At 38.2% G+C, this 15,095-nt stretch overlaps 1 protein-coding gene across 1 annotated transcript in view; it reads right to left on the bottom strand.

Annotated features, from left to right (window-relative positions):
- Positions 1-15,095, bottom strand: part of KPNA3 (karyopherin subunit alpha 3) — a 91,906-nt gene that overhangs the window by 62,106 nt on the left and 14,705 nt on the right. The window lies entirely within an intron of this gene.

Below are 15,095 nucleotides of genomic sequence, written 5' to 3'. Positions count from 1 at the left end.
GTTTAAAATGAAGTTAAAGGAATTATCCCTACCAGTTTATGATAGTTTATAAGCAAAACTAAATTTTTTTTTAAGCTGCTACCCATGAGAAATGAATAAAATGTGTGATGAGGACAGGGAGGGAATATCTGTAAGGAGGCTTAATTTCTGAGACGAAAAGGCAGCCAACATGGACAGTAAATTCCAGATGTCAGGCTTGAATCATCCCTTCAACTGTAGTTCCCTTTAGCCAGCATCCTTTAAATAAACCGCTGTATTTGTAAATACACAAATTTTGATATATTCTGCTAGTCCAACAACTTTGGGAATTTAAGCACCTTAAAACTTTAAGCCCAGATCTCTCTCCTGAGCTGCAATGTCTTCTGGATCACTTCCCCAAACATCCCACAAGTTCCTTAACATATTCAAAACTGAGTTCATCATTTTCCTCACTGATCTTGCTTCACCTGCTGTTTTTACCCTACCTGTAGACAACAGTACTCTTTTAAAGTGGGATATTAAACAAACTCAAAAAGTGAATTAGATAAAATGAATACTTACAAAAGAACTTGGCACAGTTTGCATCACAAAGTATAGTCATCTATGTTCATTTCCCTTTTCTACAGGTTGTAATCAGCATTTCCAACTTTAATCCTACCACTTCTCTTGTCCACTGAGTATTTAATGTCAATGATTTATTTCTCATTTCTAGCTGAAATTCCTTTTCAAATACTCCTAATCTACTTTGGTAGTATCTTGGTTTTTTCCCTAATGCTTCTGATTCCTCCTTAAATGATTCAATCATTTTAAAATATTTATTTTAGGGATTCCCTGGTGGCACAGTGGTTGAGAATCTGCCTGCCAATGCAGGGGACATGGGTTCAATCCCTGGTCCGGGAAGATCCCATATCTGCAGAGCAAACTAAGCCTGTGTGCCATAACTACTGAGCCTGTGCTCTAGAGTCCATGAGCCACAACTACTGAGCCCGCGTGCCCAACTACTGAAGCCCACGCGCCTACAGCCCGCGCTCCACAACGAGAGAAGCCACCACAATAAGAAGCCCGTGCAGCGAAGAGTAGCCCCTGCTTGCCGCAACTAGAGAAAGCCTGTGCGCAACAAAGACCCAACACAGCCAAAAATAAATAAATAAAACAAATTAATTTTTTAAAAATAAATTAAATATTTATTTTATAGTCATTCTCTGATATCTCTATTACTGAATTTCTTAGGAGACTTAAGACTATATTTTTGGTATCTGCACATTACCTATAATAGAGTTTTTTCGGTTTTCTTTTTTGTTTTGTTTTTCTGCGGTACGTGGGCCTCTCACTGCTGTGGCCTCTATGGTTGCGGAGCACAGGCTCTGGACACGCAGGCTCAGCGGCCATGGCTCACGGGCCCAGCCACTCCGCGGCATGTGGGATCTTCCCGGACTGGGGCATGAACCCATGTCCCCTGCATCGGCAGGCGGACTCTCAACCACTGCGCCACCAGGGAAGCCCCTGTTCGTAGATTTTTTGATGATGGCCGTTCTGACCACTGTGAGGTGATACCTCACTGTAGTTTTGATTTGCATTTCTCTAATGATTAGTGATGTTGAGCATCCTTTCATGTGTTTGCTGGCAGTCTGTATATCTTCTTTGGAGAAATGTCTATTTAGGTCTTCTGCCCATTTTTGGATTGGGTTGTTTGTTTTTTTGATATTGAGCTGCATGAGCTGCTTGTATATTTTGGAGATTAATCCATTGTCAGTTGCTTTGTTTGAAAATACTTTCTCCCATTCTGAGTGTTGTCTTTTTGTCTTGTTTATGGTTTCCTTTGCTGTGCAAAAACTTTTAATTTTCATTAGGTCCCATTTGTTTACTTTTGTTTTTATTTCCATTTCTCTAGGAGGTGAGTCAAAAAGGATCTTGCTGTGATTTATGTCATAGAGTATTCTGTCTGTTTTCCTCTAGAGTTTTATAGTGTCTGTCTTTACATTTAGGTCTTTAATCTATTTTGAGTTTATTTTTGTGTATGGTGTTAGGGAGTGTTCTAATTTCATTCTTTTACATGTAGCTGTCCAGTTTTCCCAACACCACTTATTGAAGAGGCTGTCTTTTCTCCATTGTATATTCTTGCCTCCTTTATCAAAGTACAAGGTGACCATATATGCGTGGGTTTATCTCTGGACTTCCTATCTTGTTCCACTGATCTATATTTCTGTTTTTGTGCCAGTACTTAGCTAGCATTTTAAAAAACTGAGGAAAATTTTCACTTTACAGATAACTTTGCAATGGGATTCCTTTAAAACATAAGTTCTCCTGATTAACACAAGAGGGCTGGAAATATAGGACTAGAAGATAGGTCTTTATGTTTCAAAGAGTTTAAAATTTTAGAGCAATACCAGGAAATAATTTAATGCAAGAATGCTACCCAAAATAGAGAAAGGAGAATTGTTACACATTATGAATATATTCAATATCTTAACTGTGGTGATGGGTTCATGAGAATATACATGTCAAAGCTTATCAAACGTGTACTTTAAATATGTGCGGTTTATTGTATGTTAATTATACCTCAAAGAGCTGCTTTTAAAAAAATAAGCCTTAGTAAATATGACTCAAACTATTAAAAAAACATATTTCTATGTACCTTTTTAAGGTATTAAAGCTACAAGAGTGATGCAATGGAAAGAGTACCTGAATGGTTGTGCCACTAGTTATGTGATCTTGAGCACATTACTCAACCTCTCTGAACTCCAGATTCCTTATTTAAGAAATGAAGATACCATGATCTATCTCCCTGGGACAGTACAGTGAAAGTACTTGCAATAACTGGTCCTTCATGATGTCTACGAAATACGATTTGTTAGTTAGTCTACAAAGTAGGTGTACCTATATAAGCCATTCATTCAAACTTATGCTTTAGTAATTCATCAAATATCAATGTGAGTACCAAAAGCAAACATATCTACCTTATATATAACCTAAATCAAGGTCCAAAATGTACATACCTCTATTATCATTTTTCATTTTTCTACTTTCAAGCTACTTGTATCTTTATATTTAAAATGCAGCTATTGGGACTTCCCTGGTGGCACAGTGGTTAAGAATCTGCCTGCCAATGCAGGGGACATGAGGTCGAGCCCTGGTCTGGGAAGATCCTACATGCCACGGAGCAACTAAGCCCGCAAGCCACCATTACTGAGCTTGTGCTCTAGAGCCCACAAGCCACAACTACTGAAGCCCGCACGCCTAGAGCCCTGCTCCACAACAAGAGAAGCCACCACAATGAGAAGCCTGTGCACGCAACAAATATTAGCCCTCGCTCACCGCAACTAGAGGAAGCCCACACACAGAAACGAAGACTTAACACAGCCAAAAAATAAATAAAAATAAATAAATAAAAATAAAATGCAGCTATTGTGGGCAGTATATAGTTGGGTCTTGCTTCTTAATCCAGTCTGACAATTTCTGCCTTTTAATTAGACTACTTTAGTTCATTTATATTTAATGTAATTATTGATGTGGCTGAAATTAGGCATTTGTTGTCCTATTTTTGTTTTCTATTGTCTCATCTATTTTTTATGTTTCTCTATTCCCACTTGCCTGCCTTCTTTTAGGTTAATCAATTTTTTTTAGTATTCTGTTTGATTGCTCTACTAGCCTTTTAATTTATTAGTTTTCTCACTAGGGATTACAATTTGAATCTTTAACTTTAAACAATCTATATAGAATTAATGTTCTACTATTCAACTTAAACTAAATGGCCCAGCATTTGTGCATGTGTGTGCGTGCGTGCATGCACGTGTGCACACCACATGTGCATGCATAATACAGCAGATTGCCAAGCATTTGGGCAGATCTTACAATCAAATTTTAGGACTCACTCTCTTTATAGCTTCTGATCTTCCAGGATTTCTGGCTGTTTGGTTAGCCTGGAACTCTGTACTCTTATACTTCGAGCCAGTAAGGCTGTAGTATTCTGCACCAAGAAGTGGGACGATTATAGCGTGACCCTCATACTAAAACCCACTAACTCACAAATTTCATCAGATGGTTATGTTTTAAGAATTGGCTCTCCTCCAGTTTCTGCCTGCTTTTGATCACTCTCCAGTACCTTTAAGTGAAATTTTTAATATATTTTGTCCAGGGGGCTTCCCTGGTGGTGCAGTGGTTGAGAGTCTGCCTGCCGATGCAGGGGACACGGGTTCGTGCCCCAGTCCGGGAAGATCCCACATGCCGCGGAGCAGCTGGGCCTGTGAGCCATGGCCACTGAGCCTGCGCGTCCAGAGCCTGTGCTCCGCAATGGGAGAGGCCACAACGCTATAATAAATGTATTATATGATAATACATAATTAACATATATTATTTTACATATATAACCTTTAAGAATATATATATATATATATATATATATATTTTTTTTGTCCAGAGTTTATAGTTGTTCAATAACTCTAAGGTACTGCAGCATTACTGGAAGACAGAACTCCATGTTACTCTTATTACATGCAGTTTTCCATTCTGAATGCCTTCATTAAGTAAGGTAATTTGTGCTAGTATTAGGCATAATTTGCCTTTTTCTTTAGTAATAGCTTTATTCAGATATAATTCATATATCATAAAATTCACCTTTGAAATGTAAGTTCAGGGGGTTTCAATATATTTAGAGTTGTGCAACCATGAACATTTTCCTACCACAAAAAAACCCATATACCCTTTATCATTCATTCCCCATACACCTACTCGATATCCCTTGGCAATCACAAATCTACTTTCTGTATCTATGAATGTGACTGTCTGGCCATTTCATATAAATGGAATCATAATATGTGGGCCTTTTGTTGGTTTGGCTTCTTTACTTAGCATAATGATTTTGAGATTCATCCATGTTGTAGCATATGTCAGTACTTGTTTTTGTTGCTGAATAATATTCCACTGAATGGATATACCACATTTAGCAGAATTCACCAGTGAAGCCTTCTGGTCCTGGGCTTTTCTTTGTGGGAAGTTTTATGATTATGAATGCAATCTCTTTACTTGCTACAAAGTCTATTCCGATTTTCTATTTCCTCTTGAGTCAGTTTGGTAGTACATGTCTTTCTAGATATTTTTCCATTTCATCTAGGTTATGTAATTTGCTGGCTTGTTCAGAGTATTCTCTTAGTATCTGTTTTATTTCTGTAAGGTAATTTTTTCATCAGTCTAGCTAAAGGTTTGTGAATTTTGTTGATACTTTCAAAGAAACAACTTTTGGTTTCATTGATTTTCTCTATTGTTTTTCTCTATTTCATTTCAGTTATACTTCTTTTTTATTTATTATTTTTATTTATTCATTTATTATTTATGTTTGGCTGCGTTGGGTCTGTGTCTCTGTGCACGGGCTTTCTCTAGTTGCGGCGAGTGGGGGCTACTCTTCACTGCTGTGTGCGGGCTTCTCATTGCAGTGGCTTGTTGTGGAGCACAGGCTCAGCAGTTGTGGCACACGGTTTTAGCTGCTCCGCTGCATGTATGGGATCTTCCTGAACCAGGGATCGAACCCATGGTCCCCTGCATTGGCAGGCGGATTCTTAACCACTGCGTCACGAGGAAAGTCCCTATACTTTTTATTTTAATGTATTTACAGCTATAAATTTTCCTGAGTACTGTTTTAGCTTCATCCAGTAAATTTTGATATGTTGTGCTTTCATTTTCATTCATCTCAAAGTGTTTTCTAATTCCCTTGTGATTTATTTGACCCACTGGTTATTCAAAATGTGTTATTCAATTTCCACATTATTTGTGAATTTTCCAAGTTTCTTTGTTATTGATTTCTAATTTTATTCCACTGTGGTCAGAGAACATATTTAGTATGATTTTAATATTTTTTTTTAATTTATTGAGACCTCTTTTATGGCCTAATATAACATGATCTATCCTATAGAATATTCCATGTGAACTTGAGAAGAATGTGTATTCTGCTGCTGTTGCATGAATGATATACAGATATCTGTTATGTAGCCAAAACAATCCTGAAAGGAGGAACAAAGAAGATTTACATCAGCTGATTTCAAGACTTACTATAAAGTTTCAGCAATAGACAGTGAGGTAATGGCATAAGGATAGACACACAGATCAATAAAACTGAATGGAGTTCAGAAATAGATCCATACCTATACGATCAACTGATTTTCAACAAAAGTACTAAAGTTATTCAATGAGTGCTGGAAAAACATCAACCCCTATCTAAGGGCATATCAAATATTAATTCAAAATGAATTATAAACCTAAATGTAACAGGTGAAACTAACAAATTTCAGAAGGAAACACAGGAGAAAAATGTAAACTAAAACCATAACAAGACACCACTATACACTCACTAAAATGACGACAATTTAAAGGACTGCCAGTACTGGTGAGGATGTGGAGCAACTGGAACTCACATACTGCTGATATGAATGTAAAATACTACAACCACTTTGGAAATGAGTTTCAAAGTTTCCTGTAAATTTAAAGACATACTTACCATATAACCAAGCCATTTTATTTTACTCCCAGGTCTTTATCCAAAGAAAACACACACACACAGACTTGTAAACAAACATCATAGCAGTTTTACTCATAAATGTGCAAAACTGGAAAGAACCCAAATATCCAATAACAAGTGAATGGATAAACAAATTGTGATATATTCATACAATGGAATATGGGTTGGCAATTTAAAAGAATTAACTCCAAGTAAACAAAACAATATTTTTTTGTTTGTTTGTTAGTTCTGGGTTTTTTTGTTTTTTTTAAATTAACCGCTTGATTTACTTTTATTTTTTAAAGGTGCTTTTGGAATTGCCTTGTAGATATTAAAACCGATTCATGATGTGAAAATCCAGAGTATAGTACTTGGAAATGCCAGGAGGAAGTTGTGGGGAAGGAATTTTATGTCGAATAGACTGTGTATCAGTTTTATCCATAAAGGGACTATAAATCATTTGGAAGTGTCAAAATGAGTGCCTCTTGTGGTTGTGAGACCCTCATTGATGGGAGAAACTTGATGATCATCTGGCAGATACGTTAAAAGAAGAATTGGGGAGTGTTGTGTGAAATGAAGGAAAACCATCCTTTAGCATTTTGGAATATAAGAATGTTGGGTTGGCCAAAAAGTTCGTTCAGGTTTTTCTGTAACACTGGACAGGAAAACAAACGAACTTTTTGGCCAGCCCAATATCTCAGTATTAAGTCGCACTTGAGAAGAAGTTTGATTTACAAAACGATATTAAAGTTATATTAAACAAACAAAAAAGCCAGACACAAAGGAGTATGTATTGTGATTACATTATATAAAACTGTTGAAAAGGCAAACTAGTCTATAATGTCAAAAAGCAAACTAGTATTTGCCTGCAGCTGGGGGAAAAGGAGGACTGACTGCAAAGGGACATGCGGGGTGGGGGCTTCCCTGGTGGCACAGTGGTTTAGGAATCCACCTGCCAATGCAGGAGACACGGGTTCACGCCCTGGTCCGGGAAGATCCCACATGCCGCAGGGCAACTGAGCTCGTGTGCCACAACTACTGAAGCCCGCACGCCTAGAGCCCATGCTCTGTAACAAGCTACCGCAATGAGAAGCCTGCGCACCAGAATGAAGGGTAGCCCCCACTCGACGCAACTAGAGAAAGCCGGCGTGCAGCAATGAAGACCCAAAACAGCCAAAAATTAATTAATTGATTTTTTTAAAAAAAGGGACATGGGGGAACTTTTGAGGGGGACAGAAATATTCTACATCTTGATTGTGATGGTGCTTACAAGGGAGTAATTATTTGTCAAAACTCGTCAAGCTAAACACTTAAAATGGATAAATATACCTAAGCAAAGTTTATTAAAAGCAGTTGTTACTTGGAGGAAGAGAGGCGGCAGGTGTGGGTGACATGTGTCATTTTCTCCTTTGAATTTATATTATCAATGTGTATTACCCCTGTAATTTAAAATCAGTTCATTACTGAGAAGTACTCAAATTATTTAAAACCCTTCCTAAATTAAATTGCCTCAAAGATTTACTTTTCTATAATATATAATTACCAATAACAGTCTAATTTTTTTCTCCTAGTAATACTATATTGTGCACTGGATCTGTGTTTCTTATCACCACTGTAGCAGTTGATAAATATTCCCTGTAATTCAAAAAATTTATAAGCCATCAATAACTAACCCATAACAGTATTATAAATAAATAAAAGTTACAATAATGTTTATATGACACTTACTTAATGCTGTGCTTATTTATTTTATATAAAGTGATTTTATTTACAGTACTGTTATATAGCCAAAATGACATTACTGAAGTTTACTAGGCAGAGGAACTGAAAAAGAAGCGTAGGAAGGTGCTGAGTCCTTCTTAAGATCCTATAATACCAAGACACCAGAGATCTTCTACTTCACTAACAAAAACCACAACAAACAAACAAAAAGTAACCATATTCCGAAAGTTGTAGCACCAAAACCATCCCTTTGCTACCACCATCTTAGTCCCCTTCACTAAGAAGAAAGCTGGGACTCCTATTTCTCCTCTTCAGTACAACGGGGGTTGGGGGGGAGGTGGGAGGAGGGTATTTCAAGCCATACTAGCCCCCAAAATCTACAGCTATATCCTGAATTCAACAGTTGGCAGCATTCACAACTAGGGCACTCCTGTAACACCTAGGCCTGGGTGTCCAGATGCCTGGTTTCTTCTGCGTTATAAACTCAGAACTTATAAACTAAGTTTGTCTTCTGCTTCTCCCTTTTCTGCCTCTTGCTGCGAGGGGCCTTTGGACTTCCTTTCAAGGCTGTTCCTACTCTAAGCAAATTTGCCCAACTTCCCTTCCTCCCAAGTACCTGTTCTGCTGAGAGGAGTACAGTTTTCGCAGAAATGGGTCCAGTACCTACTATGTTTACCAGAAGAAAAGAATACAGAGGAATTTTTTGGTCACATTATATTTAAAGTGTAGTCATGACCACAAACATCATATCCTCACTTAAATGCCATCATGTTCACAAATACAAATCTGAGAATTAAAAAACCTGGTAGGGCCCCCTAATCACTGCATGGAGCTTATGTTTAGTTTACTAGAAGATTCTGTTTGCACTGGTACCTAATATAATTTATCCAGAATGTGTTCTTACTATGAAAATATTCTAGCTGTTTTTCACAAAAGCTAAACAATATACTAAAGAACTTATTACCAGAAGAGAAGTATGAAGTAATCTGAAACAGCGCTTCCCAGCCTCTTTCACATCATAGCGCATGCACATACACACACACACACACACACACATATTTGAGAATAAGGGACAAGACCGCAAGGGCTCCACCACCCAGATCCCTGGCTGGCCACCCCTAGGGCAACACGAGATGAGAAACACTGACCTAACAGACCTTCGTGCTAATGCTCTGGGTCACTGCAGCAAACCAAAGGGAAGGTCATCGATACACTGTCATCAAGAAATTAGCTTAATAAAAAAATTGTTTCTGCTATACATACATCTAACCTACAATTCTTGTTCAAACCATGAAACATTCCCAGTTCATGTCATCTCCACTATAAAGCTCTGTCAAACCTTTAAGGCCAGTCCCTCCTCTATGTTCCCAAACCACCTTTACTTTTATTAAACAATCACAATCTGTCTTATAGTTACCTATAGCTGTATTTATTTGTTAGATTAAATACCCCTTGAAGGTAGAGATCTTGTTTCATTCATTTTTATTTCCCTCTACTCCACAATAACAATAAAAAGGTAGTTTGAACAACTAATGTTAAATCTAAAGTTGCACTGAGACATGTTCACCGACAATGCTGTTTGAACTTTACCATAATCATTGTACAGACCATGTACTTTCTCCCTCTCTATTCCAAAATTTGATTTAGCTCAAACACTCTCAAATATTCCACTTTCCCAAAGTTTCAAAGGCTACACAAAAATGTTAGTTTGCATTAGCCCCACGTTCACAAAACTTAGAAAACAAAAGAAAATGTCCAGCCATCATAGAACTCTAACATCCAAGTATCAATTCCTTTATTCCAATCAAAAACAATGTTCCCAGAATTCAGCACAAAACTGAAAACACTGCTGCTACCAGCCACAGTCCATAACAGTAACTTTAAATTGTCCAAGAGGATTAAGGAAGCATTTTAAATCACTGTCACCCCTACTGAAGGATTTTAGGCAACGAGAATTTATCCTCATACAAGAATAAATCTGCATTTTATCATTAAACAGTATGAGGGCCTTAACTGGGAATTACCAGTTTAAAATCTTTCTCCCCAAAATTTGTGAATATGTCTGAATGTTAAAATTTTCTTATTTAGAATCATGATTTGTATTTTCATCTTCTCTTCCCCTTTAAAATATTTAATTTTTAATAGTAAGTAGAATAAATAGAAGTATAACTAAGAAGTGACTAGATAATTAACTAATATGAATTAATACACAAATTAATGTCATGCAGCACCATTCCCCAAATATTCTATCTACTGCCTATGTTTTTGTTTAAAACACCAGTTGCTAAAGTTATGAAAAATGTTTACAAAGTTTCAAAAGAAAAAAAGCCTCAATAATTGTCCCTAATTATACATTATTCCAAAACCAAGATACATATATATGATATTCATGGAACTAGATTCAAATTAACAAAATTAGTTCAAATTTACAAAGATACTCTGCTACACAGATTAATATCGTATAACATCTAGCTGCTAGGTTGTTTGCCATCTGTATGCATCTCTACCGTCTATATATAGCCCAATACTTAGTTAACATGATCATCCTTTTCATGCTACCTACTTTTTTCTTGCACATTTGAATTTTGAGAGGAACATGTAGATGTACTACACAATCTAATTATTTCCATGTCTGTCCAGCTACCTTCCTCCATACTCTCTCTGTTCAGCTTTCTACCTCTGTCTCTCTACTGTTATCTTAAATAAAGAAAAATGACTACAGTGTCTACCTGAATACCCTCTGAAAACATCACAAAGATGTTTGGAAAACTGGATATTTACCTTCACAATTCTAAGATAGAGAATGCAAAGAAAGAGTATACACTATTTCAACAAAGGAAGGGTCTATAACACAAATTCACTGCTGTCCCACTTTGTCTCTCTATAACTTAACGCTTCTACATTTAATAAGAAAACTTTTTGTTGTGTGTTTTTTTACAGTCAAGGTATAATAAACTGGAATACATCAAGCTGCTTCAGAGACACAAAGTGTTTTAACATCTTTCTTACAATGTATAGCATTTATTAGAGTCATCTTCAATTCAAAAAGGCTTTATTTTCATAAAGTCTCCTCATTCTATAATAATTTGTATACCATCTTTGGAAGTTACAAATTAACTACCTGTTATCATCAACTATTTTGAGAGAGACAGGATTATTCTTTTACTTCTCTTCTTAGTTGGAGAGAGGAAAAAATTATTTAAAATATTAATTTCCTATGTCACATCCCAACCCCAAACAACTGACCGAGAAGGTTCCTTTTGGTCTATAAATGTGCAGTATAATAGTGGGTATTTTTACTTTGAAATTTCATATCAAAAGTGTGTTTTTAACTGGGTATTTAATGACATGACAATTACTGGTCTGGGTTTTTTGTTTAAGTATAATAATATCATATGTCTGACTACAATATTGTGATTTATAATATGAAATATACAGTTGATGTTTGTCCACTGTTCCTGGTACAGAGCTCCTAAAACTCTTGGGATTTCCTAAGTGTAGAGCACAGTGAAGGTGTCTTTTGTTATGTTAATGAGGCAACTTTGGGATCACCTCAGGTAACCTAAGGTTGGGGGCTGGATACCAGACCTGTGATGAGAGGGTTGGAACTTTTAGCCCCACCCCCCAAACTCGGGGGAGGGTAGAGGGGCTAGAGATTGAGTTCCACCACCAATGGCCCACGATTTAATCAATCATGCCTCCATAAAAACTCGGAAGGTCAGGGTCTGGACAGCTTCCAGGTTGGTGAACACCTGGAGATGCTGGAGACTGGTGCGCTCTGAGAGAAAATGAAAGGTCTGCTCCTTTCCCCCATACCTTGCCCTATGCACCTCTTCCAATTGGCTGTTTCTGAGTTGTATCTTTTCATAATAAACTGATAATCTAGTAAGCAAAATGTTTCTCTGGGTTCTGTGAGCCAAAGTAACCCAACACAAGGAGGTTTATGGTCAGTTGATCAAAGGCAGGCAGGGGTGGGGGTGGGGAGCAGTCTTGTAGGACTGAACCCTTAACCCATGGAACCTGACGCTATCTCCAGGTAGGTGGCATCAGAATTTAGCTGAACTGTAGGAAACCCAGCTGGTGTCAGAGAATTGCTTGGTGTGGGGAAAAAAATCCACACACTGGAATTGTTGTCAGAATCAGACTTACCTTTTAGACATATATGTTAAACTATTGATATATAAAACAGGATATCTGGAATTTGCTTCAAAATATTCCAGGGAAGGGTAATAGTGGGTAGGAATAGAAATGAAACAAGACTGGCCAAAAATTATAACTGTTTTAAAATTTTAAAATACAGAAGTTCCATGTATTATTCTACCACTGTATGTTTCAAAGTTTTCTAAAATATTGCTTTTCTTTTTAAGTGTGCTGTGTACCCAAGTACTAGAATCAGAAAACCTGGTTATCAACTAGATGAGTGGACAATATTCATTATTTCTCTACGCCCTCAGTTTCCACCATCTGTGAGAAAAAGGGTTTGGACTAAAGTTCTGCATCTTGCTAGTTCAATTTTTTAATGATTCAAGTGAGTATGATTTCTACACTTTATATTTGGCTTAACAATTCTAACTGTAATCCATGATGCTTTCATAGCTAAATCTGATGCAACGAACTGAAAACTGTTCAAAACCATTACCAAAATAACACTATAGTACTGTCAGTCTGCTTGGATTCTAAGGGCCAACTGTATTCACTGTATTACATACACCGTTTTTTTTTTTTGCGGTACGCGGGCCTCTCACTGTTGTGGCCTCTCCCATTGCGGAGCACAGGCTCCGGACGCGCAGGCTCAGTGGCCATGGCTCACGGGCCCAGCCACTCCGTGCCATGTGGGATCTTCCTGGACCGGGGCACGAACCCGTGTCCCATGCATCGGCAGGCGGACTCTCAACCACTGCGCCACCAGGGAAGCCCCATACACCATTTTTAAAGGGACTTGAGCATCCACAGATTTTGGTATCCAAAGGGGCTCCTGGAACCAAGTCCCCACCAATACCAAGGGATGACTGTACTTATCTCAGCTTGGCCTTCATTCCTAGATATTTTGCATTCCCCCAAACACCTTTTCTTCAAGTATTACCTCTCTTAGACTCTTTATTCTCTGGAGATAACTTTGTCAGAGAAAATAGAAGCCATCAGGCATAATCTGTTCCAGTGTCCATACCCTACTGCAGCCCATCCTTACTTCTATCTCTATTTCTTCCAAGTCCTTTCCAACTGAGGCCCCTTCAAAACCTAACCACAACATATATCTATTACTTCACATCTGTAACAGCTCCCCAGTATTCCAGGCTCAATCATTTATTCCTTTTCTAGCCAGGTCCTTAAGTCTGTTTTGCTCCAGTTTCTTCACAAACAGTAGTCAATCCCATACTTCTCAACAACTGAGAAACAACAAAAATAATTCTTTTAAGCATACTTCCTCCTCAAGCTAACCTGGGGTCCCTCCTTCCCATGAGTACCAAATTTTTAAACTGAGTTTCTACTGACTGGTTCCATCTACTACCTCAACTCTGACTCACTCCTCACCCTATTATAACCTAGCTCCCAGCCTCCACCACTCTCTGAGTTTTCCATTTAATCACCAGCCCCCAACCACAATGAACGGCTTATTTCAGGTCCTCATCATACCTCTCCTCTGCAGCATTTAATGCTGCAACTGTTATCCCTTTTTCAGGAAAGTCTTCTCCCCTAAAGTTATTTTTTTAATTTAATTTTATTTTATTTATAAAGGGAGAGGCCCGCGTACCGCAATTTATTAAAAAATTTTAATAATAAAATTTTATTTTATTATTATTATTTTTTTTGGCTGCACTGGGTCTTCATTGCTGCGCGCGGGCTTTCTCTAGTTGCCGCGTGAGTTGGGGGCTACTCTTCGTTGTGGCGCACGGGCTTCTCACCGTGGTGGCTTCTCTTGTTGCGGAGCACAGGCTCTAGGCGCACTGGCTCAGTAGTCGTGGTGCCGGGCTTAGTTGCTCCGCAGCATGTGGGATCTTCCCGGACCAGGGATCGAACCCGTGTCCCCTGCATTGGTAGGTGGACTCCCAACCACCAGGGAAGTTCCTCCCCTAAAGTTCTGATGCGACTCTTTGCTGTAAGCTTCCTACAGACTCATTCTTCAGTGGCACTCACTAGTCCTCTAAAATGATGTGGTTCCTGGGGTTCTTTCCTCCTAGTCCTCTTTTCTTCTTACCCCTACGAGCCCTTATCCATATTCTCTTAAACGCTCTAATCACTGTTTAAACTATTTTCCAAACCTTCACCACTGGCCACATCATCCTAGAACAGGGGTAGGCAAAATAGGGCCTGTGAGCCAAATCCAGCCCTCCACCTGATTTTGTAAATAAACTTTGTTTCCCTATTGTCTTTTGCTGCTTTCATGCTCACAGCAGAGTTGAACAGTTGTAACATAAACTGTACAGCCCTCAAAGCCTAAAATATTATTTCTCTTTACAGAGAAAGTTTGCTAACCTCTGTTCTAGAAGGTAAAACATACCAAGTAAATAGTTCTGATAACTTCCTGCCTTTGGCTCCCAATGCCAGTGCTATTAGTCAGACCATCCATCTCTAAGACCTCTGAGAGTTTTCTAACTGTTCCTCCCAAGCTCTCTTCCCACCCTCACCAGTCTATCTCCTATAGTACAACCAAAGCAATAGTTCTCAATGCACAAAACCCACTTCCCGATTTAAAATTTTCCCCACAGTAAAGCTTGTTCACAATCTGGCCCCAGCCTATCTTTTCCAACTTTCTAATCACTCCCCCTGTAAGAAATACTGAATGAATTTAGTTCCCCAGAGCATATGATGCTGTCTCTTACTTCCAGGCCCACCCAAGATTTACTACCAAAGAAATAACTACACATTTTTCTAGCTTCAGCTTAGGCACAATCATCTCATGAAGCCT

This window comes from Lipotes vexillifer, unplaced genomic scaffold (assembly GCF_000442215.2).
Source record: "Lipotes vexillifer unplaced genomic scaffold, Lipotes_vexillifer_v1.1 scaffold384, whole genome shotgun sequence".
In the NCBI taxonomy this organism is placed as follows: domain Eukaryota; kingdom Metazoa; phylum Chordata; class Mammalia; order Artiodactyla; family Lipotidae; genus Lipotes; species Lipotes vexillifer.
This window is presented reverse-complemented; position numbering and strand designations above follow the sequence as displayed.